General features: G+C 40.0%; 1 pseudogene; it reads left to right on the top strand.

Moving 5' to 3' along the window:
• Positions 1–22,469: 22,469 nt before the first annotated feature.
• Positions 22,470–24,402, top strand: LOC139012774 (protein-associating with the carboxyl-terminal domain of ezrin pseudogene; annotated as a pseudogene).
• The last annotated feature ends 994 nt before the right edge of the window (positions 24,403–25,396 follow it).

Below are 25,396 nucleotides of genomic sequence, written 5' to 3'. Positions count from 1 at the left end.
CTGTAATTTATTGACTTAAGTTACTTTTGAAAAACCAATGACAAAAATCACTTTTTCACAGCTGCTTTCACAGGACTATGTCTAAAATTGTTATTCAATAAACATTCGTAGAGTATATGCTTGGGTAAGTCAAAGAATGAATGAATAAATGACCCCATCTATAAAGATATTTGGAATTTTCTATTATTACTACAATTTTTGTATTCTCTTATACAATTAAGTGTTTTTACATGTTAAGAATAATTTTTATTTAAAATTTATATTTTAAAAGTTTGTAAGTATACAAAATGTTTTTAAAACTATATTACTGATTGCTATAATTGATTCATTTTTCTTCACGTTAGTAATGGAAAAATCCTTTTATGGTCCTTGGGCATCCTCTAAGCATATTAACTACCCAAATGTTAACATTTAATGATATTGCCATTAGCAACCTCCAAAATGGCCCCCAAAGGGCCACCAGTGGTCCGCACTCCCTGGTGTTTACACCATTGAGTTTGTCCCTCTCACGGTGATTCCAGACTAGGCCTGGACCAGCAGAGTCAGAAGTGACAATGTACGACTCTCAAGATTGTAAAAGGCAGGTACCGTCCTGTCATTCAGCGGTTCTCAACCTGTGGGTCGCGACCCCTCTGGCGGTTGAACGACCCTTTCACAGGGGTCGCCTAAGACCATCCTGCATATCAGATATTTACATTATGATTCATAACAGTAGCAACATTACAGTTATGAAGTAGCAACGAAAATAATTTTATGGTTGGGTCACAACATGAGGAACTGTATTTAAAGGGCCAGAAGGTTGAGAACCAGTGCCATCCATCAAAATCTGACTGCAACTACAAAAGAGCCCTCAGTGTGAACTAACCAACAGTGCTCTTCTTGAATTACTAACCTAGAATGTGTATGCATAATAAATCATGATTTTATGCCATTAAATTTGGGGTAATTTGTTACACCATAATAGTAAGTAGAATAATATTTAAACATATATTTAAATGTAAATAATATTTAGCACATTTATAGATTGAGTCCTCACCTTTAAGAGTATAGAGAATCAATAGTGCTTCTAAGATCAAGCACACACTAGATCCTCCCACACTCTTGTATCCAATTTTTTGACTTAGAAAAATTTTCATGTTGAGTGTATTCAATTCTGGGCCATTTAAGTTCCTTGCTGGCTTTTCTAGCCTTTAACTGTTTTGGTGGATTTACTTCTTATCCCTCTCTGAAGACAAGCTTCTTTTATAATCAGTGTCTACTGATGCCCCGGGGTTTGGTGAACTACATCTGGTGAGTGAATGAATACAGGGATTAGTGAATAATGGGTGATAAGTACCTGGACCAGGGAAGAGATTTTGGCGCCTAACCTGTGATAGTTGCTGTGTTAATGTTTTTGCATGTTATGTTCTGTGTTTCCCGCTCCCTTTACCCCTTTGTATGTGTACAGTCTTTTTTGTAATACTTCACATGCATTTGATCCTAAATCCTATGAAGTCCTGGAAAAAAGGAATCTCATAGACAAAGGGAGCTTGTCTGCATTTAGAATCCTCCTGACATGATTTTCTTTTTAAGGATGTAATCAGTTTTTCATTTGCAGAAAGAAGATCTGAGAACCACTCATTAACCAATAGCTTCCACTTCCCCAAAAGAGGCAGGCTTCATTTTATGTGAGGAAACAGACAATCAACAACAACAAAAAAGAGAAAACTACATCTATGCAGAGATACAAAATAGGAAAACGTGCTAGAGCAGTGGTTCTCAACCTTCCTAATGCTGCGACCCTTTCATACACTTCCTCATGTTGTGGTGACCCCCAACCAGAAAATTATTTTCGTTGCTACTTCATAACTGTAATTTTGCTACTGTTATGAATCGTAATGCAAATATCTGATATGCAGGATGTATTTTCATTGTTACAAGTTGAACATAATTAAAGCATAGTGATTAATCACAAAAACAATATGTAATTATATATATTTTCCGATGGTCTTAGGCGACCCCTGTGAAAGGGTTGTTTGACCCCCAAAGGGGTCGCGACCCACAGGTTGAGAACCGCTGGTCTAGAGTCATTAGAGGGCTGCTCTGGAGGGCAGATAGCCCAAGATCTGGAAAAAAGGACAAAGATGAAAGGAAAGCATCACAGGCGGGAGGAGCAAAGTGCAAGGGCCACAAGTGGGAAAGAGCTGGGCCTATTGGGAACAAAATGAAGGTCGATGGGCAGGAGAAGAGTGGACCAGGGTGGCACGAGATGTGTTCAGAGAGATAGGCCCCGTCAGGGAGCCCTTTATACAATAGAATCAGAAATCAGAATCTTTTTTTCTAAGATCAGTGAGAAGCCAATGAGGATTTTAACTGATTTGACTGATATTTCTACAGTATTCTCTGTGGTAAATGGGGTACTATGGGGCAAAAAGAAAAGCAGGGGTTGTTTGGAGACAAGCACAGTAGGATAGGAAGGAACGATGGTGGCTTGACTAGGGAGTAATAACAGAGTAAGAAAAGTTGACACATGCAAGGCGCGCTCTGGAGGAAGAGTCAGAGAGCCTGGCTGAGGGGCTGCATGTGGGGGTCCATCGCCACCTGCCAGACCTCAGCTGCTTGGGCACTGTCACCTTTCCGGCCTGTAAAGCACTGTTTGTACATTGCTGAATCCATTTATTAAATCTAGTAGTTTTTTTGGTGGAGTCTTTAGGGTTTTCTATGTACAACATCATGTCAGCTGCGAATACTGACAGTTTTACATCTTCTTTTACAATTTGGATGCCTTTTATTTCTTCTTCTTGTCTGATCACTATGGCTAGTGCCTCCAGTACCATGTCAAATAGGAGTGGTGAGAGTGGGCATCTCTGTCTTGTTCCTGTTCTTAGGGGAAATGGTTTTAGTTTTTGCCCTTTGAGTAGGATGTAAAGCTATTCATTTCCTATACTAGCTCACTTCATCTTCACTTTCATTTCTTATAGTAGCTCACTTTCATTAGCCTTCACAACTGACTTCCTTTCCAAGGTCAAGTTTTTAAAATGAATTCAATTCTTGCCTCCTCCATGCACCATGTTAGAGAAAGAAAAGATGCTTCATTGAGGGGAGGCTGCTGCATGAATATCTGGGCTCACGCCTTAGTGAGGTGACCCGTTCTCATGGATGACCTTCGAGACTTATGCACCTCAAACTTGGGTCTGGACCTTGAGGTCACCTCCTCCAGGGGGATTTTCCAATATCCTCTCCCAACCCAAGTCACCTACCATCTTAGTGCTTCTACTTGCAAGTTCCTATGGCAATCTGAATATTGACTGCTGATCTTGTCACTTTCCATTGTGGTTGCCTGTTTACTTATTTTTATACCCACTGGATGGTAAGCCTTATGAAGGCAACACTTTGTCTGATCTGGTTTGTTCATTTCTATAACCAAAGCACATAGGAAAGAGCCCAGAACATAATAGAAACTCACGGTTTTAGTACGTGCATAAATGTATCTCAGGGACATTCAAATACTTAAAGTCCTTTACTGGGATGCCATATTTACTAAGAACTACATACAGTTGAAAGCATGAAAACATGAATAATAACAAGAATGTGCAAAAGTTGAACAATAAGTTTAAACATGACAGAAAGGTTTAAACATGTAACTTTTAGAAAGTTACATTAATTCATTTTACAAATTCTTTGTTTTCTTTTATTCCTCAACATTGAATACACTGTTGAATGCTTTAAATTTCATTGAGAAAGCAATTGAGGCTAAAACTTGCTGCTTTCAGCTTGTTAATAATATCCATGTAGATCTCGAGATATTACATTTTATTTTTACCATGCTTTTCACATTAACATTTCCATTTTTCCCAATTTCTGTCTTGTAAAAAAAATACTGTATTAGGTAATAGAAAATAAATAAATTAATGGCTGTTAGCAAAAAACAAAAACAACAACAACAACAAAAAAAACAAAGACCCAACAAAAACCAAAGAGCAACTAAAAGAAAAACCACGGAAATCTCTGATAGATTAAAAAGTGGTTTATCGAGGTTCGCAGCGGCTCTGCGCTGTGAGGGAACTGAGTTCCCCTGTGGGTTCTATGAGGAAACAAGTCAAAGCAGATTGAAAAACAGAGTCAGAATGTACCAGAAACAGTAAAAATATGCTTACTAAGGGAGAAAGATAAATCACCACGTGTCTGAAGAGGGATGTAGACATTCACTGTGCTTCTACTTCTGTTTTGTGGGAAAATCATGATGGAATTTGCAAATTTTAACATTCACAAAGGCTCAGGTCTTCCTCCCTGGAGATACAGAGGCCCTTTGGATGGATATGGTATTTTTCTCTAAAGAACGACTATAGGAACCTCAACGTTTGGATGAGGGGTCTCTCTTCCCATCTCTTGAGTAAATCCCTTTCCAGGTCACCCTCCCTGCCTGTGGTATGATGTTGCTGAAGTTAGGAAGGCAGAGGGACTGACATCCAAATATTTCAAATTTATGCAACTAATTTAGTTTGCCCAAGTAATAATGTACACACCCAGCAGGATCTGCTCCATAAATGACTCCCCAGTTCATCTTGGATCTCACTTAAAAATTGCCCTTATTGGAACTCATACAACTTAACAAAAGGAAGATAAACAACCCAATCAAAAATTGGGCAATGGACCTAAATAGATACTTTTCGAAAGAGGACATAGGAAGGCCAAGAGACATATGAAAACATGCTCAAAGTCACTAATCATCTGAGAGATGCAAATCAAAATGACAATGAGGTACCATCTCACACCTGTCAGGCTGGCTATCATCAACAAATCAACAAACGACAAGTGCTGGAGAGGATGCGGAGAAAAAGGAACCCTTGTGCACTACTGGTGGGACTGCAGACTGGTGCAGCCACTATGGAGAACAATATGGAGTTTCCTCAAAAAACTAAATATGGAACTCCCATCTGACCCAGTGATCCCACTTCTAGGAATATTTCCAAAGAAGCCAGAAACACCAATCAGAAAGGATATATGCACCCCTATGTTCATAGCAGCACAATTTACAATAGCTAAGATTTGGAAACAGCCTAAGTGCCCATCAGCAGATGAGTGGATTAAAAAACTGTGGTATAGCTACACAATGGAATACTACACTGCTGTAAAAAGGAAGGAACTCCTACCATTTGCAACAGCATGGATGGTCCTGGAGAGCATTATGCTAAGCAAAATAAGCCAGTCAGAGAAAGATAAATATCACATGATCTCACTCATTTATGAAATATAATAAACAACATAAACTGATGGACAAAAACAGATCCAGAGACAGAGAAGCATTGATCAGACCATCAAACTTCAGAGGGAAGGTAGGGGAGGATGGAGGTAGGGGAAGAGATCAACCAAAGGACTTGTATGCATGCATATAAGCCTAACCCATGGACACAGACACCAGGGGGGTGAGGACATGAGCATAGAGCCAGGGGGCAAAGGAAGGATAAGGACATATATGTAATACCTTAATCAATAAAGAAAATAAAAAATTTAAAAATCTGCCCTTATTACTAGCTTATTAGTCAGAAACTGAAGTTTCTGATAGATGTTAGTATGCTCACAGGAGCCTTCCTTCTGGGGAGCTAAAACCCACAGGCGAAGTAAGAAAAAGTGAATCCACATGCCCAGGGCCAAGACCAAATCTGGAGCCTGTCGAGGTTGCTGGTGTCACTGCCCAGAATTTAAACTTAATTTTAGGTCCGCGGGTAAAACACTACGAAGATGATCATACCTTCTGGTCTCCATCTCTATGAAAGCTCTCCCTGTGCATCCTATTCCTCTTTACGTCTCCTTTCAACTCAACAGGGAATATTCAGAAAATGTCTGTCCTTTTATAGCTACTTTCTAAGCGATTACATAAGTGCAAGTCCTTCAGGAGGATCTTCTGTGAATCCATCTGTGAATGAGATGTTGGTAATGGATCCACCAGAAAAAGGCATGGGAAAAATGTTACACTAAGAACTTTTCTATGGCTGAAACACATTTAGCACATTGAAGGCAACAGAACTGAGTTGTTTTTAAAAGAGTACTTTCCTCCTAAAGCATTTTGTTAATGACTTTGAACATGTGAATGAAGCAACTTGAAACTTGTTTTGACTTGAAAAAGTGCCAAAGTTTGTATAAATCTGGCTGTGCGTTACCTGATAGACGTACCCGAGGCCTCCCGAGCACCGTCTCAGCCCCAGGGTGTGGGCTGATTGGCATGCGGTGTACTCAAAACAAACAGAAAGTCAGCAGTGCATGCAGGGAAGCATCGCTATGTTGCTTTTCTTAAAATAAATGTTTGCGTTACTGTTGTGAATTTCACTTCATTGAGGTGAGGGGGGAAATGGCCATAAGCTAAAACATTCTCTTGTCAGCATCAGGTCCTCCTGCCGTGTCGCTGAGCATGTTAGTCCACGGCACTACTGTTCCTGCTTCATTTCGATTTGCTTTCACACACCCTTAGCCCATCCCTCCGAAAGCTGGCGCTTGTCTGCAGAGCTTCTAGCTGTTGTACGCGCGGCATTCCGTGTCTTTATTAAATTACAATTAAGTCACTTTTATGCCTTGTTTTTCTTTTTCTTTTTTTTAATTGCAGTACAGTTCATAAAAATGAAAGAATTTGGCACAGATTTGTGTCCACCAAAGCACTGCAGACTATATTTCAAATGTTCTTGGTTGGGTAAAGTCTCAAATGCATCTTGCCAAGTACCCTTTTCTCCATGACTTTCAAACCCATGCGAATCTCAGGGAAAATGTAATCCTTATGTTTCTGATTCATTCACTCTTAACTCATCATGCTGTTGTGTGTGTGTGTGTGTGTGTGTGTGTGTGTGTGTGTCTGTTTTTTTGTTTTGTTTTTTTTTAAGAAGAAAAAAAGCTACAAGTTTATGTCCAAGAAATCCTAGGGGTATTTTAAAAAATATAATCTGTTTTTAGTCAAAATGTTCCTCAATGGGAGCATGGAAGTTAATTGTCAAGGATTAAACATTGAACTTGAACTTCTTCCCATCCCCTTCCTAACTTCAAACGATCCTATAAGAGGTCAGTTCCAATCCGGATAGATAGAGAGAATGTGGAATGACTGCACATTTTTGCCGGCAGCTGCCTTCCCAGAACTAAGGCTGACTCAGTCCGCCCAAGCCGGCTGAACAAAGAAAGCCAAGTTCACCCTTTAGTCCTGAGCGCTGGGTCTCAAATGATCGTCCCTCTGCTGAGTCACTCGTTAAAAAAGTTGCATTCGTGGATCTGGACCTGTCATTTTGTGCAGTGTCTGCCCTTTGGGAACAATGGAGTATCACTCTTGGTAACCATTCTCTCTGAAAGGGACAGAAAAGTCTTTCTGTAAATGGTGTATTCCACATCTACCACAGTATTGTTTGTTTACTTTTTTTTACACATCATTTTAGGGTCATCAACTCACATTACAGAGGACTTTAGGTTTCACGAAAGCACCAACATACTTTAAGATGCGGGAACACATTAACAAGTAAATAACAAATACATGTTTATGCATTGACTTCTCTTGAAGCAATCTGGTTGGCATTTTCTCAAGGGAGTTATTTAAATTTTAAATGGAACAACATCTCATTTAGATTTCTGCAAATGTGCTAGGGCACAGAAGTAATTTACATGTACATGAAACTCTTCAGTGGAGCACCTGGGTACTTGGCAATAATTAAAATACAAAGTAGCCTTATTAACTTTTCCTTTGAACGATCTACCTTTTTGCTTCTTCACGGAGAGTGAGAGGAAATTTCTAGAGTAGATTGTCAAGTACTTAGAGGTTCTTTTCCCTTCTACCCATAATGCCTGGTGGCAGTGTGCTCCTGCATCTCTCTCTGTTGCATCCTTCAAAAGCTATGCTCTCAACTTCCATTGTACATTCACTGTCTATTTTCAGAGTCTGCGTTTTTATTTCTTAAGCTTTCAGTCCCTTGTATTCCCACTGCCAGGGACTGAACAGTTATTTCACTTTAATGCCAGCAATATAATTAAGGAAACAGATGATAGAGAATATAAAAATGATGGAAAATGCTGTAAATCAGAAATTTCCACAACAAAGTTTCAACAACGACCTGGGTATGGATAATTCTCATACTTGATGCAGCTGGCCCCAGACCTTCATCCTCGGAAGACATAATTTACATCAATGGTTCTGAAATTGTGGTATTCAGAAATGTAAACACTGGGTCCATCCCAGACCTATTAAATCAGAAACTCAGTGAGTGGGTCCCTGAAATCTGTTAACAATGCTTCAGGCCATTCTGATGCTCGCTGAAGTTTTAACTGGCCCTGAAAATTAATGTGTTGAATCCAACTGTTTGCTTCTCATTTCCCAATTTTATTTTATTTTTTAATTAAATGCATTGGGTGGGGTGACACTGTTAATAACATTAAATACCAGGTATGTTTCAAGTGTATATTCTATAATGCATCACCTGCAGAGTGCATTGTGTGCTCACCACCTATAGTCTAATTTCATTCCATCATCGTATGTTGGACCCCTTTACCCTCTCCATTCTCTCCCCCAGCCCCTTCCCCTCTGGTAACCACCATACTGTTATCTGGGTCAATGAGTTTGCTCTTTTTTTGCTTTCTGTTTTATATCCCACATAGGAGTGAAATCATATGGCTCTTGTCGTTTTCTGTCTAACTTATTTAGTTGAGCATAATACTCTCCAGATCTATCATGTTGTCCCAAATGGCAGGATTTCATCCATTCTTGTGGTTGAGTAGGATGCCACTATATATATGTACTGCATTTTCTTTATTCAATCATCTGCTAAAGGACATTTAAGTTGTTTCCATGTCTTGGCTACCATAAATAAAGCTGCAATGAACAGATATCTGTATGAATTTTCACACTTTTTTCAGGTAGATACCCAGAAGAGGGATTGCTGGGTCACAAGGTAACTGTATTTTTAATTTTTTGAGGAACTTCTACATTGTTTTTCATCATGACTGCATCAGTTTACATTCCCACCAGTAGTGAGTGAGGGTTCCTTTTTCTCCACAACCTCTCCGACATTTGTTATTTTTCATCTTATACGTAAGAGCCATTCTAAGAGTATCCCCTATTTTCTTAACCTCACCATTCTTTTTTTTTTTTTAAATATATTTTATTGATTTTTTACAGAGAGGAAGGGAGAGAGATAGAGAGTTAGAAACATCGATGAGAGAGAAACATCGACCAGCTGCCTCCTGCACATCTCCTACTGGGGATGTGCCCGCAACCCAGGTATATGCCCTTGACCGGAATCGAACCTGGGACCCTTCAGTCCGCAGGCCGACGCTCTATCCACTGAGCCAAACCGGTTTCGGCTCTCACCATTCTTATCAATGGCATCATAATTGCCTTACTTTGTTGTGAAAATCTTAAAGTTAGTTTTACTCTTCTTTCTTTTTTTTTCTTTTTCTTTTTCAGCCCCCATCATAAAGACTGCCCGTTTTGTAATTGTGATGTTTTATTTTAAAATATATTTTATTGAATTTTTGCAGAGAGGAAGGGAGAGAGATAGAGAGTTAGAAACATCGATGAAAGAGAAACATCGATCAGCTGCCTCCTGCACATCTCCCACTGGGGATGTGCTCGCAACCAAGGTACATGCCCTTGACCAGAATCGAACCTGGGACCTTTCAGTCCGCAGGCCAACGCTCTATCCACTGAGCCAAACCGGTTTCGGCAATCGTGATGTTTTAATTTATTTTTTAAACTTATGTTGCTGACCTCAACTGGGACCTTTTTAAAAAAATATATTCATTTCAAAGAGAGAGAGAGAAAGGGAGAGCGAATAACAGAGAGAAAGAAGAGAGAGAAAGAGAGAGAAAGAGAATGCATGCATAAATAAATGGGATAACATTTATTTATGCATCCATTGGTTGATTCTTATATGTGCCCTGTCCAGGAATCAACTGGTGTGTCTGGATGATGCTTCAATGCTCTAACCAACTCTGTTACCCAGCTAGAGCTCTAACCGCAGTGTTTTAAAAAATCTAATTCTTCTCACTTATTCTAAGTCACTAAACATCAAATCACAAGGCCTTTCCAATAGACCAAGCAATGTCCTCTCTGTAGTCTTTTATTCTATACTGCTATTAGAATAATTTTTATATGCTGACTTTAGCTGTCATGTGCTGCTCAAGACCAGTGCTGTTTTATTTTGAACCAAATACAATTCTCTTATTTGTCCTTTGAGGCCTCCACAAATCAATATTCCTTCACTGCCTTAGTTTCATGTTTCTAGCAACGCAGATCTCATTGGCTTGATCTCACTTCCTTTGTGCTTTATGTTTCTCTTATTTAGAATGCCCTCCCCTTCCCTTTCCCTCCACTCTATATTCTCTTCCTATTGAAAATCCAATTCCCATTCTTCAAATTCGGACTCTAAATTTGTCATTCACTCTTTGTTTTTACTCTGTGACCACAATACCGAATTTGCCCTCACTTGCCGGTTTCTTTCCCAGGCATTATTTTAAGTTGACAAAATGTACGTACTCTCCAGCTTTTTTTTATAACCTCATAATGTTCTTCCACTCTGTATGGCCCATTTCAAGGCATAGAACTGTGGCCAACTGACTTAAAAGTACGTAAAGTGAGAGACTGAAATTTGTGGTCATATTTGCAGTTATTAGTAATCCTGGTTTAGGTTTATGAGAGAAAGTAATAAAATTGCTCTCTAATAAGAGTTTGGCTATTCATAAACACTAGCCCATACCAATTGTTCTTTTATTCTGTGCCATTACTATTTAGAGGTATTGTCCCTTATTGTGACTTTATCTTTCAAGACATAATTTATCACTCAATAAATCTGAAACCATGAAATAGGTATGTAATTATACAAGTGTACATATATCCTCTCTTTAATGTGGGCCCAAACCTACAGGAAATTTCATTAAGGGCATAAACAAACAAAAAATTACCTCAACTTTGATTGGTATTTCCATAGCTCCCTGAAATAAAATAAAGCTTGTTTGTTCTTAATATTTTTTATGATTTAGTGATATCCTTTAGAGTACTATATTTTAATCTCAAAAAGGCAGAGAACAACAAATGTGGTAGAAGGCCATGCACGGGAGAAATGGGTTAAAGAGAATCAGCAAATCTAAAAATATACAGTGCCAGGCTTCCAAGGCAAAGCAGGCAATGATAGAAGGAGCAGAAAGCATTATGGGAACTGGTTTTATTTAACCCTGACACTGGGGGGCAAAGGAATTTCACTCTATTACTTCTTATGAATAACTGATTTTGTTAAAACAGCATCATCACCATCATCATCATCATCATCGTATCATTTAAAATTGTATTTATAGAGGTCTTGGGGCTGAAATGATCTTGACCTATTCTCAAACTCTAAATGGGTAAGAAGCCGGCTTGCTGGCATGGAGCCAGAGTGATTAGAAGTCTTGGGGCTAAAATTGTATCTGCAGTTCTGTCATCAACACCAATCTTTGATTCTTATGATTAAAATTGTACTTGGCCACAATTATCTATGAAGCCAAAACCTAAAAAGCTCTAAAACTATTTTTATCACTCTTCTGATGATAGAATATTACTTGATCTGACCTAGTTTGGTGGCAGAACCTTACCTGAATTGACATAAAATTATTTACAGTTTTTATTTGTGCCACTGAAAGTGAAAATTCATATATTTTCCCACTCAAACAATGTGTTTGAATACAGAATAAAGTTCCAGACCTCTTAGATATGTGATATAATATGTTATATGAATCCTGTTACCAGTCTAAAATTTAAAATTTTCTGAATGTGGAAACCTATCCAGCCCCAAAGATTTAGGTTTCCTGATTGTGGACTTGAATTCATTTTCTCTTCTGATTTTATCAGGAAGAAGGTCTAACTTACGTACTATTGTCTTGAAAATAGCTCTTAAAAACCTTGAAGTTTCTGAGTGACTCGACCAAGTAGATAAGTTAGGTTTTATCAAAAAGAACTCTGGATACAAATTATACAAAGGGCCTGAAAATACTGTAAAACATGATTACATGTAAAGGGGCACAATTCAGAATCCAGGAATGGAAAGAATTTTCCATATTTTATTTATTCCTTAACTTCCATAAAAGTGTGCTGAATAAAAAGAATTAAATGTACTTACAGATATATATATGTATGTGTATATATATATATACTCACACACACACACACATATATATATTATGTACACATGTACATATTTTATCAATCTCATGGCAAACTTGGGAAACAGAAGTAGATCTATTGAATATGCATGGTTTGTCTCTATACCATGACTTATTTTCAAACTAGATCATAATACTCATTGAAATAAAAGATGGTTATTGTTGTAACCACACTCACATACACACAATCTCCACCTAATATACTTTACTGGCCATTTAGTTTTTCTAGTGTGCTTATATAAAACTAGATTTTTTCTTACCATTTGCTACAGCATGGATGGACCTAGAGGGTAGTATGTTGAGTGAAATAAATCAGCCAGAGAAAGACACATACCATATGATCTCACTTATATGTGGAATCTAAAGAACGATATAAATGAACAAACAAGACAGAAAATTAGTTCTTTTCAATACTTTATCCAGTGGAGTGGTGGCAGTGCAATTAGTGTTGTCTCCCCATGTATTGTGCCAACTTCCTGAGAGGATAAATCTGGGTGGTTCCTGTTGAACCGGAGGATTCCAAAGGGATCCGAGTTGTACACAACACACTGAATATGTTGAGGGTAGAGCAAGTGAAGCACAGGTTCTGTTATGAGCACTGGACCAGGCCTCACTCCCAGGGAGCTCTCCTTGACCTCTTTAGGGAAAAAGGCTGGCCCATGGCTGTTACAAACAGGGTTAGCACAGGATTTGCACAGTCCATCCACATTTGCTGAGGCCAAAGTCGGAAGCAGACACTGGGAGCTGTTACAAAGTTATTAGCAGGCAGAGGAAAGACCCTTTCTCTAAAGGAACTCACCATGTAGGCAGAGACTCAGGGCAGCCACAGATTAAAGGACTTGTCTAAAGCATATCAATAAAAGAGCACTGACAGTGTTATTAATATGCATTATGAAACTCAAAGGTAAAAACATTTCCAGAAGAAAAATATTAAGCCCTGGGCTTACTGAAAACATTTTGTTTTTTACCTTTACCAAAACCATGATTTTATGTATGGAATATGATTTGCAGAACGTGCTTTGTGTAGAAGTTAAGATGCTGTAGTGGGAAAAGGACCACAGAATACAGGTCAATTCCCATCTACAAGAGTTGCCAATAAAGATGAAGGGATGAAATGTGGTCAATGACAGATTGGATCTGGATTGAAGCCTTGGGCACAGAGACTCAGAACTCCGGGACTGCATGCTGGCAGTTCTTAGAAACATTGCACGGACTGTATAGAGGCTATCATTTCAGAGCATGGGAATCTTTCTGTTTTCCAACATAATGTCAGAATTTTCATATCCCTTTGCCATGATGTAAAAGGGTTTAATGATTTCTTTTTCCAGACGTCTGCAGTCCTTGGGAATGAAACACAGAAGACAGACCATGCTATGCCATGAATGGCAGCACCGTCCTTTGAAGACAATCTCCAACCCTCCTAACTGAAAACCCATGTTTCTGATTTAAGTATGACACAGTAATTACTCATGCAGCCCGGGAGAATTCCAAGTCCCTGCCTATTTGCAGCACTGTCTAAAAACAATCAACTCATCTTTCAAATTTGACCAAACTACAAATGGTCTGAGAACTCAGTTGTCTAATAAGGATGTTCATTTTGGCACTCAGCAGCTTACTCGTGGCTCACAGATGGCTTCTGTCTCATTGTGGATAATCCAATCATCCTGCCCTATTGACTCACACGCTTAGTCTTCAAGAGCAATGGAAAAGCTCGAGGTGACAATTGCCTCTTCTTCCAGATGTCGTCCACATAAGGAGCGTGGCTCTCACCACCTCGTTGACATAGGATGTGACATGGCTCGCCAGGTCAGAGTTGCTCCAAGAAAGAAAAGGTAAAGAAAGAGAACTTCTCTGCATTCTCTTTCTGTTATTGCCTGGCACTGGTGTAAGCAAATTATGTTCTATAAATCGCCTTTCTTTCCGTAGTAACTTGTTTCACTTTTGGCTGGGTACCCTGCAGAAAACATTTTGCAACACCCTTGCTCATATGGTAATGGTGGCAATGTAGAGGCACCCATGCCCAAGAAAGGATTCTAAATCATTTAAAGGAGAAAAGCCACAAGATGTTTTTATAAAATAGTGGCTGTTTTGAAGGTACCATGTTACTTACAGGCCGACTTTCTAGTATTAACACCTGCACTTCTGCTCTTCTTCTCTGAAATCATGACAGTTTGTCTTCAATCTTTTTTTTTGGCAGGATGTGGCTTTTATTTTCCCAACTTCTAAAGGATGCATAAGATTTTAGAGGCAAAGTATTGAAACATTTTAAGCTGTAGGTATGTTAGTTTCCTTTTTCCTTGAGGCTAGTGGTTAATAGTTGTGTTTTATTTCAGTATAAAAATACTCTTTCTTAAAAAAAAAAAAAATCAAAGCACCTAAAACAAGGAAAAACAAGGAAATATGCAAGGCCTGGAAGCAGCTGGGTAAATTCACACAGGCTTTGGGCTTCCAAAGATCTGGCCTTCAAGGAATGACACTTGTCAGATTTTTACTTAAAAATTAAATTAAGACTTCAAATTAGTGTTGTATTCATTTTAGTAAAATATCAGCGCTATGTGTATTTCTTCGTTTTTTTCTGTTCACTGTCATCATCACAAATGGTAAGAAATGTTAAGTACAGCAACAGCTAAGGAAAATTTTATAAATCAGTAAAAACATTTGAAGGAGAGTATTTTTTTTAACTTATTTTAACAGGATTTTAAACTGTTCATAATTTATGTATAGTTCTGGGATTGACCTAGCAATGATAATAATTGCTGGAGAGATAATAATTAAAAGATAATATCCTTTCCCTTAAGTAGCTTACATAAAGAATGGGGACTGGGGACTCTATATTTTAGTCTGGACTTACACACACACACACACACACACACACACACACGCACATGTGCGCTCCTTCTGGTGGAAATGTCCAGGTAATTGCTGCAGTTTTTCACATCTTTAGAATCCCAGAGTTTTATATGTGAAATCACAACCTTAGAACATTAGATCAATAGTGAGTATGTTCAAAATAGGTGAGTTGTTGAAAATCTGAATTCTCTTGCTACATCCCTGTAAGTTATGAGTTAACTTTTCTGAAGTCCTGTTCAGTGTCAATGTGATCAGCACAGGGATCACTGATATGCTCATAAATTAATAGTAATAGCAAAAGTGACCTTTTTCTTGAGAGTTCCAAGACCCAACAAATATTTATTGAGTGCATACAATGTGCCAGGCATTGGGCTAATTAAATCTCCCCTATCCCTACATTTTAAATGAGAGAAAAGCTGACTTAAGGGAAAGAATCATGGCCAACGGCCATTTAATTAATTTGCTGTCTGGGGAAATTGCACAGGAACTGGGAAGAAAGCCCAGGTATGAGGACTGCTACGTTGTGCAGAATACAATGCGTTTGTTGTTCAGAACTCCAGTGGAATACACATTTTATAAATACAGTAAACTAATATAAGATTACAATTGTAAAACAAATGTTCATGTAAAAATATCAGAGCCACAACACGTTCCTGCATTTCCTAGTGATTGTTGACCTGAAGTGGAGATTTTCATCCATATAGACACTAACAGAGGAAACTACTATTAGGCTGGATCCTGTGCTGTGATACCACAGGTGAGAGAGCCCGATTCAGGATTACATTAGGCATTGTTGAAAGAACCAGGCAGCAGGCTTTCACATGGGGGGAAGTAGAGGGCAAGTAGAGGGCTAGGCAGATATAGCACTTGTGCTGGGAATTTTACACAGGTGCTGAAAACAAAACTCCCATGATATTTTACAGATGAGTCCAACAAAATGATGAGTGTAAGTGGCCAATGTCACACCTTGCCAATGAGGAACTGGAAAAGATATCCTAGTGTAATCTGACCCTAGGGGCCACATTTATAATGAATTGACCAGGGTGCTCACTGAAGTGGGTTTTCATTAGTTTTCTTCTCTTCAGTCATTATTATTAAAAATATATTTATCGAAGACTTAGCAAGAGCTCAGCATCATTTTTGTGGCTGAAGAATTAAATGCGATTAAGTCACTATCTCTGTCTTTGAGAGTCTAGAGAAGCGGGCACCTCCATAAATAATACACTACAACACAGGTGGTCAATCTGGAAGATATACGCACAACGCAATGAATGCAAAGAAGTAGGGAGGGAGGGGTTCTGTCCTTGAGTAGGGGGTGGAGTGTGACCATGATATTGAGCTAGACTTTGAAGAAGAGGCAGTATTCCCCCTGTGGAAAAGAGTAAGGCTGCTCTAGTTAATGGGAACACTGAGGGTTTCCAGGTTTCATAGACTTAATGGAGGAGGTTATTATAAAAGAACCAGGCCCAGGTTTCACAGGGGAATTCACCTACATCTGCAAAGGTCATATATTCCCAAGACTACTCAAATTATGTCTGAGTATAGGAAAAGAAGAAAAGCCACAAGATGTTTTTATAAAACAAGAATTACATTATCATCTAAACTTTGGTTACATAAATAGCAAAAAATAATTTTAAAAATAAAATTGCCAGGGAGTATGTAAAGAAAAATTGAAATATTTTTGAAAGATACAGAAGTACATTTGAATATATTTGGAAATTATTTTGGGATAGCATGAGTAACCATTATAAAGCTATATTTATTTCTATTTTAATAATAAATTTAGCATGACCCCAATAAAAATAATAAATTTGCTTTATGAAGCTATTTAAGTAGATTTTGAAGCTTATATGGCAAAATATACAAAAATAGCTAAGAGAAGACTAAAAAAAGAACAATGAGAAGTGAGTATATTAAGACTTATTATAAAGCATCCATAATTAAAATAGTATGATATTGATTAACAAATAGATAGAAAGACAGAGAGAACAATGGAAAAAAATAGAAAGTTCACAAATAGACAAAATGCAAATAGAAATATAGTGATGACATTTTTAGAATGTCAGGATGTGACAGAGAGCAAGGAAGTAGAAAGAAAATGGTGGGAATATGCAAAATAAACACAGAAGGTATCTTGTAGTTGCTCAGACTAGTCAAATTTGGGACAATTTCAGCATCAACAATTATAATATTAAAGCATTATATCATATAGAGAATATAAAAGTCCAAGGGTTACTGAAAATAGACAAATAAACAATAAATGCATACATTCAAGAGTAAGAAGGAAAATCTCTTTATGGAAAAATGTGTGCTAATATATGGAAGAAAAATATAAAATAAAACAATTACCATTTTACACACCAATGTAATAATTGACTTAGACACAGTACATATATCAATGGATACTAAAACCAAGGGGTAAAAAGTTTTGGGGAAACAAGATATCCACATAGTCTCAAATGCTGCCTCACAGATTACTTATGCTTTACAAAGGACAAGCAGTACAACGAAAATAGAGATCTGACGGGTATCACCTTTACTAAGTGATCAAACTGACCATCACCAACAATGAGACAAAATGATATTATGTATCCCCTCATAAGATACAATGGGAAATACACAATATTACCTTTGTAGAATTCCTCCCTAAAGAATCTAATCAAGAGAACCATCAGACAAATTCAAAGTATGACACTAGCCTGGCCGGCATAGCTCAGTGGTTGAGCATTGGACCATGAACCAGGAGGTCACAGTTCGATTCCTGGTCAGGATATGTGCCTGGGTTGTGGCCTCGATCCCCAGTGTGGAGTGTCCAGGAGGCAGCCAAACAATGATTCTTTCTCATCATTGATGTTTCTATCTCTCTTTCCCTCTCCCTTCCTCTCTGAAATCAACAAAAAAAAATATTTAAAACAAACACAAAGAATGACACTAAAGAGATATGACAACCAAATGTAACGTGAAAAGTTAATTGATTCTTGTATTCTCAGATTTTGACTATATATATATATATATATATATATATATATATATATATACTAATATATATATTAGTATACAGACTACATATTATTTATCTCATAGAAACTTGCAGCTAGTACTAAATAAGTTCTAGAGCTCTAGTGCACAGTTTAGTGAACAACACAGACAACGATATTGTATTATAATCATCAAATTTTCTAAGAGACTACATCTTAATTATTCCAACCACAGAAAAAAATGATAATGATAGAGGTGCTAACCTCACTACCATGGCAATCATATTACAATACATCAATGTATTAAATAAAAATGTATACCCTAAATTTGTACAATGTTATATGTAAAATATATTGCAATGAAAAGTGATAAAATGAATTTTAAAATAAAGAATGAGGATAGAAGGAAACTAAGGATCATGAGGGAGGGGAGATTGTGGGACAAGGAGTGGAAGATACTTAAGGGCAAGGCAGGGATGAGAAAGATGGGCAAAGAGAGAAGAGATTTTGTGGGCAAAGACAAGTCTACAGGCAAAGAGTAGGAGGGGCTAAGGATGTAGTAAGGGGAAGGGACAGTGGGATGTGGGATTCTGAAGGTCTCAGAACCCTGTAGTCCTGGTTTCCTATGCCCTCTTAGGCCCAAGAGTCTATGCATTTTTAGGCAGTTGAAAGAAGTAAGTTCTTGGTAAATCTGTAAACTTGGTCCCTGTAGCCAAGGTTGTTGTGTGTTCTGTACTACCTCTCTTCTCTTCTAGCCTTTACTAGAGGGCTCCTTCTGCACCCAGGCCAAGCAAAAGACTTGGTAAATTGGTCATTCAGAGAAAATAAATAACCATAAAATGTTGGCTAAACAAGATGACCTCTTAAAAGATTCATAAGGTAAAAGAATAAAATGAAAAATTCCCATGTGACATGCTAATGTTTTTGTTATATTCACAAGAATATATTTTAAAAGATTAATAGTAACTGACAGCTGTCAGAGGATAGGGTACAGTGGGTTCTGGATGAAAGAAAGTGAAGGAATTAGCCAAAGAACAAATATGAGTAACCCATAGACACAGACAACAGGGGGGTAAGAGTGGGGTGGGGGGAGGTAGAAAAAGGAGAGAAGTGGGGATACCTGTAATGGTATAAACAATGAAAATAAAATAAAAAGATTAATAATAAAGTTCAGCACATTTTCAATTGTTTATTGGCTTTTTAAATGTTTAGTCATATAAATGGCCTATTTATATTCTTTGTCCATTTTTCTATTGACTTGTTTGTCTTTTTTTATTTGTATACATTTAGGTATTATGCATTATAAATATCAAATCTTTGCCTGTGATACGTGTTGCAAATATTTTATCCCATTTTATTTCTTGGCATTTAAGCCTTTAATGCATTTGAAGTTTATGTTGGTGTCTGGTACAAGACTGGAATCTAAAGGGATTTTTCTAATTAGAAGTTAAAATTTTTTCATAATGCTATTTGTTGAATAACTCACCTGGTTCCTATTTATCTGCAATGATTTTTCTCCTTAAGTCTTATTATGTGGTAGGGTCCATTTTGGGATCATCTATTGTGTTTTAGCCAATTGTTCTGTGAATTCTTACACACAGGTTTAATTATTGTTGTGTTATTATGTAGTTTTTGTTCATACTTTTGGAAATTTCTTAGCCATCTTCATATTTTTACTATTTTGATAGCTGAGATTTAGAAACATTTTATCAAGTGAACATATAAATATTGGCATTTAGGAAGTTTGTTGGGGGAGATGGAGGTATGTGGTATGAATTTATATACTGTATTAATTCTTGATGTGGATGTGCAATATGTCAGCCTCTCCAGTCAGCACACTTCCACTGTGCACTTTGAAGTCCATCCCACCCCGTGGGTCTCCAGGCAAAGCAATGCTGGCCAACCCAACTAGTAGTTATTCATCGTCTTTTGTTTGTCAGACTTGTTACCAACAACCATATGAAGAAGCCCAGGCTTTGGAGCTCACGCCTGTCTTCTCTGCAGGTTGTTTTGCAAAACCTTCTTAAATGTGTCATCCTCTTCTACACTGTGTACCACGTGGTTCTGAGCCTGGGCTGCAGGGCGCTCAGGTAAGCAGCACATTGTCTATGAAAGGAATTTGCATTTAATACTTGACATGTCTTTATGAAATAGAGGATGCAGATTTTTTTAATGGTATCTTTTCTTACTTTTTTTTAAAGTAAAAATGAGCAAATGTGCCATCTTTGAAAATGATGGCTGCACACAACTAAAGATTTAGTTACAGCAGAAGATGTATACTTAACGGACTCAGATCTTAGACCAGACAGGGATCTCAGAGATTAATGGTTTCAATTTACAGATAAGAAACTAAAGCCAGAGGGTTCCGCGACTTGCCCAAGTGCACAGTTAACAACTCCAACAGGATTAGAACCCGGTTCTTATTGTTTTCAAGCCCGATACTCTCGCCACAGTATTGTGTTCTCCTCCCACATTTCTTGGAGGGGACTTCCAAGATTACAGCTGAGACCTCAAATACAATGAAATACACTCAGTGGACAGTATGGACTTAGTTGGACAAAGAAGAAAATGCAGATAAAGAGGTTGTTTGGCTGCCATTCAAGTCAGCTGGTTTTCAATGTGCCACAAAAGCAGCTAAAGCTAATGACTTCCTGTTATATGTGAAGAGTGATGTACAAAACCTTGGTGTGCAAAGTTATGGAGTGCCTCCTCCAACGTAAACTATTTTCATAGTTTACTATTTGTAACATCTCCAGGGTGGATGAGTTGGATGTCCTGGCACCATTTGATTTCAAAACAAATCCCGCATGGGCCAACTATAACGGTCATCAACTTTAGTTTTCAGTCTTTGTCAATGAGTGAACTAATTGCCTCCAAAAACCAAAAACCAAAATAGTTTTTGTCTTATAAAATGTTTTGAAATATCAGGCCTTTCTCTCAGCCATCTGTATCTTATACCTGACTTCAAAAATGAATGTGGAAAAGCACTATACAATTTTTAAGTGGCTATTTCTGAAAGACAGAATGGGATGGAGTAAGTGGAATAAGTGGATAGTGTTCTTATTTCAATTTTTATTTGTTGGTATTATGGGTAAACCTTTGTGTATTAAGCGCTTTTCAAAAATAAAAGGAAGAATGGCTTAGTGTACTGATGTAGAAAAATGTTTGTGAGACATGAAAAGGGTCAGCCAGTGAGAGATAGGACAATGACACGGGCCTATTGGACAAGGCTGTGTTTTTACACAGCAGAGATTAGTGAAGATCCCAGGATGCCGGCACAATTTACAAAGTCCTTTCCTCTCACAAAGCACTAACATTTATACAAAGATATCAATAAACCTCCAACCTATTAGAGCTTTAATTTGGGGCTCAGGGAGATAAGTGCCATGACTCTTCAAAGTTGTTACTGTGAGAATCCAGACTTGTTTAATCTTGGAGATAAAAAATGTATGAGTAATCTCAGAACCTTGGGCATGTATTTGGGGTCAAGTTTCTTGTCTGTTTAAGCAATTTTGTCATCCAGAAGCTGATGTTTAGGAAGGACACGAAGAGTGTATTGCAGAAAGTAGATTGCAAATTGCTTTCATTTTCAATTAAATTCCTCCCAACAACTTTTTGGGGTAGATAAATAGTACTCCATTTCCCAATTCATAGAAAAGGAAACCGACTGAGCCAGAGGTTAAAATCCTGCTCAAGGTCTTATAACTCTTAAGCTATACGGCAAGACGAGAACACCGGCATCTTGACTTCCAAATTTGTACTACGTCCTTTAAGTCATACTTTTTCTCATATCAGAAACAAAGATATTTTCTATCGATATATGCAAATAAAGTTTGTTCGAGACGAAAATCACTATCTCTGAGCAGCTGCGAGTTAACCTCTAAAATCTGTACATGCTGATAAAAAGCCATCTCTAGTTCTTTTTAAAAAATTTTCCTGGACCGTGAGTGTAGTGGTCGGAGCCTCACGGGGGAGGAGAGCGTGGTTGTGGTTGGTGTCAACAGGGGACGAAGAGGGGATAGGAACCAAGACCCTGGACCACCTCCCGCCACCCTCCAGCAGGTCCAGGTGGGTAGGTCGTGCCTTTTGGGAGGAGCTGCACGCCCCCCCCCCCCCAATCACCCTCCCCTGGGGACCAGCCGGGTTCCCCGCCCCCCCGCCCCCCCAGCTGCAGGTGGCAGAGTCGCGTGGGTGTTTGTGTACAAGACAGAAAACGAAGACAAGGCCAACAAGGCCGCCCGCCAAGGTGAACGTGTATCCAGGGTGTTTCCAGGCCCGCACTGAACCAAGTAGCACCCCTACTTAGCGCTCTGCCCGGAGCCCGAGAAGAATAAGAGACGGCGCACAAAACCAACGGAAAATCATTAGAGCCTAAGACAGAAAAGCTGAAGGAAGAGTTTCCCTGGAGGCAGCAGGGAGGGAAACTCACCGCTCACCTGAGGATCTGGGCCGCTGGCGGAGGCTCCCGTCCTACATGAGCAGGCAGATGGCACGAGCAGGCAGATGGCACCTCGGGTCGCTGAGCGCGTGCAGCCTCTGCGAGGGTCCTAGCAAACGCTGTCCTCCGCCGTCTGTGCCGGGATCGCCGACAGCCTGCTGCTCTGGTCTTCCTCCCCGACAGAGGACACCTCCCGCATGGCCACGTCTGCTTGTCGTCCGTGCCTGTGGGTGAAGACGGGAGTTGGGAGGGATGGAGACAGGCTGTGGGGTCCCGGGCAGCCCCGAGTGTGCACGGAGCATCCAGTCCGTGGAGACCCGGCCTGTAATCCTCCTGAAGCGACGGCTCCAGAATTCACGACTCCGCCCGAGGGGCCTGCACTTGCACTTGCACGTGCACGGGACGCCATGCCTTTGGGACGCGGGTGGGAAGGCGGCCGCGCCCCGCAGCTCCGCAGGCCTCACCCAACAGTGTCGACCCGCGCTCTGCACCGCACTGTCCCAGGGCTTCTTCAGGAACGACTTCCTAGGAGTTGTGGGTTTCTTGGAAAGTTGAACATGGAAGAGTGAAGAGGGAAAAACGGAATTCTTTAAGTTTCTGCGGGACAGTCAGCTGCCTGCCAGAGGATCTGATAGCTTCCCCGTTGGGGTTGGTGCCTCTGCGGCCGAATCAGCTAGTGTTTGCGGAGCCCGTGGCTGTGACGAGCTTCCTTCCTCAGCTGCTTGGCCCCCCAACGACGTTGGGCCCCGAGAGACCCCTCGCCTGCTGGCACGGGCCCTGTTCCGCTCGGGGTGTCCCCGGGGCCGCTGTAGCTGCTAGAGGTGCAGGAGGAGCATGTGCGCACAGTAGGGCAGTCTCACCTGGAGGCCTACTGGGAGCACTGCTCTGCCCAGCAGCTGAGGATAGTCCTCCCGCCACAGGTGTTCCTGGGCCTGCGTGACTCCAGCAGCTCCATCTGGCAATCACTGCTTCGCAGCCTGGCCTGCTGGTCTCCCTACTTGGACCAGTGGTGGTCGTGGGAGGACAGAGAATCAAAGTCTTCAGACACACTGCCCCAAGTTTTACAAAAACTATTGACCTTTCCCCAGAAGGTGAAACGCTGTTGGTGTATAGGTTCTTCAAGAAACCTTTCTTGCGATTCCCCCACGCACCCCATCTGCAGCCAGCACAGGCAGACCTCACCCGCCTTGGAGAACCCCTCTGGGGTATTCCCTAAAGGTGATTTTTCTGGCGACAGGCCCATCAGCAACAAGAAGCAGGAACAGCAAGATTCCTAGACCACTCTTTCCCAGGCAGGTGGGAATAGTGATCGGTTTTCTCAACCTCGGTCATTTCCCATGAATGGACTTTCAGATGTGAAAAATATCTCAGGAGACAGTGAAAACCTCCTGCCAAGTCCCCAAGCATCTGAGGAGTAGCCCGACTAGAGCGATCCTGGGGAGCCTGAAAGTAGAACTGTCAGCACCCAGGTGAGGCCTCCAGAGCCCCGGGGAATGCCAGGTCCCCGCTCATGGACTTGAAGGTAGTGGAGGCGTGGGATGACCTTAAGCACAGCAGCCTCAGCGATGCAGGGAGCCCAGGAGGTGGAATCACTGTTACCTCGGGGGAGCACGAGGCCATTCCCACTTCTCTTCTGCTCATCAAGCCGATCCCAAAAGACCAGTCCTATCCCAGCCCAGGCCCAGCCCCGGCCCTGAAAGTATCATCACGAGAAAGGCGCCCTAAGTGTCCATCAGAACTTGGTTTAGGAGAGGAGTTCACCATTCAAGTGAAAAAGAAGCTAGAGCAGGACCCTGAGTTGGCCTGGTTTGCTGACATGAACCTGAAATGAAGCCTTTGGGTGCTGTTCTTGTTCTACCTGAACTGAGGACAGAAATAGTGATCCCCTCACCAGGAATGCAGTTTTCCTCAAAATTTGCTGCAGCAGGAATGACTGAGGCGGAGTCTGAAGGCTGGGGAGATGCTGGGAAGCTGAACTGGGGAGACAGCAGCTGGTGACAATGCTGTGAGTTAAACTCTAGGAAAAAGGATCTTTAAAAAAAAAATCAAACTAATACCTCAAAAGCAGACTCTGCAGACAAGAAAACCCCAAAGCATCCTGTTTTTCTCATACCAGGCGCTTTTCCAGTCTGTGCCAAGGAAGCAAGAGACCTTGGGTGTGGCCCTCAGCTGGGGAAAGAGCCTGTGCCTCTGACTGAGGCCAGGTACTTCTGGAAGTAAAGAAAGTAAATACAAGAACTTCAAACTGAAGAAAACAAACAAAACTCTATTGTTGAAAGTATTACAGATGTCCCTCTCTTTCCGCCACTAACCCCCTCCACCCTCCACCCCCCCAGGCCTTCACAGGACTATTGTCTGTGTCCTTGGGTTACGCATATGTATATGCATATAAATTCTTTGGTTAATCTCTTCCCTATTTCTCTATAGCAGCGGTTCTCAACATGTGGGTTGAGACCCCGTTGGGGGTTGAACGACCCTTTCACAGGGGTCACCTAAGACCATCGGAAAACATATATAATTACATATTGTTTTTGTGATTAATCACTATGCTTTAATTATGTTCAATTTGTAACAATGAAAATACATCCTGCATATCAGATATTTACATTACGATTCATAACAGTAGCAAAATTACAGTTATGAAGTAGCAACAAAAATAATTTTCTGGTTGGGGGTCACCAAAACATGAGGAACTGTATTAAAGGGTCGCGGCATTAGGAAGGTTGAGAACCAGTGCTCTATAGTAATGTGGGAGCTCTTGCGTCACTGGAGGAGGTAGAAGTGGAAATGTGATGGGAAGAGGTGGTGTCAATGAGTACACTGCATCCCACAAGCTCAGTTTTAGGGGGGCAGAACATGCTGAAAAGAACTGCATTTCCATAGGATAGAAAAGGCACTAGTATGTCTTATCCATTCAACTTTTGGAACCTGTTCAGTTAAATTAAATAGAATTAAAGAGGAGTATGTATGAGGCCTTTACAAACAAGGGCAC

The sequence above is a fragment of the Myotis yumanensis genome, unplaced genomic scaffold (assembly GCF_028538775.1).
Source record: "Myotis yumanensis isolate MYYU_CA2020_CCGP unplaced genomic scaffold, mMyoYum1.0.hap1 SCAF_6, whole genome shotgun sequence".
NCBI classification, from domain to species: domain Eukaryota; kingdom Metazoa; phylum Chordata; class Mammalia; order Chiroptera; family Vespertilionidae; genus Myotis; species Myotis yumanensis.
The sequence above is the reverse complement of the archived record's forward strand: the minus strand, read 5'-3'. Positions and strand labels throughout refer to the sequence as shown.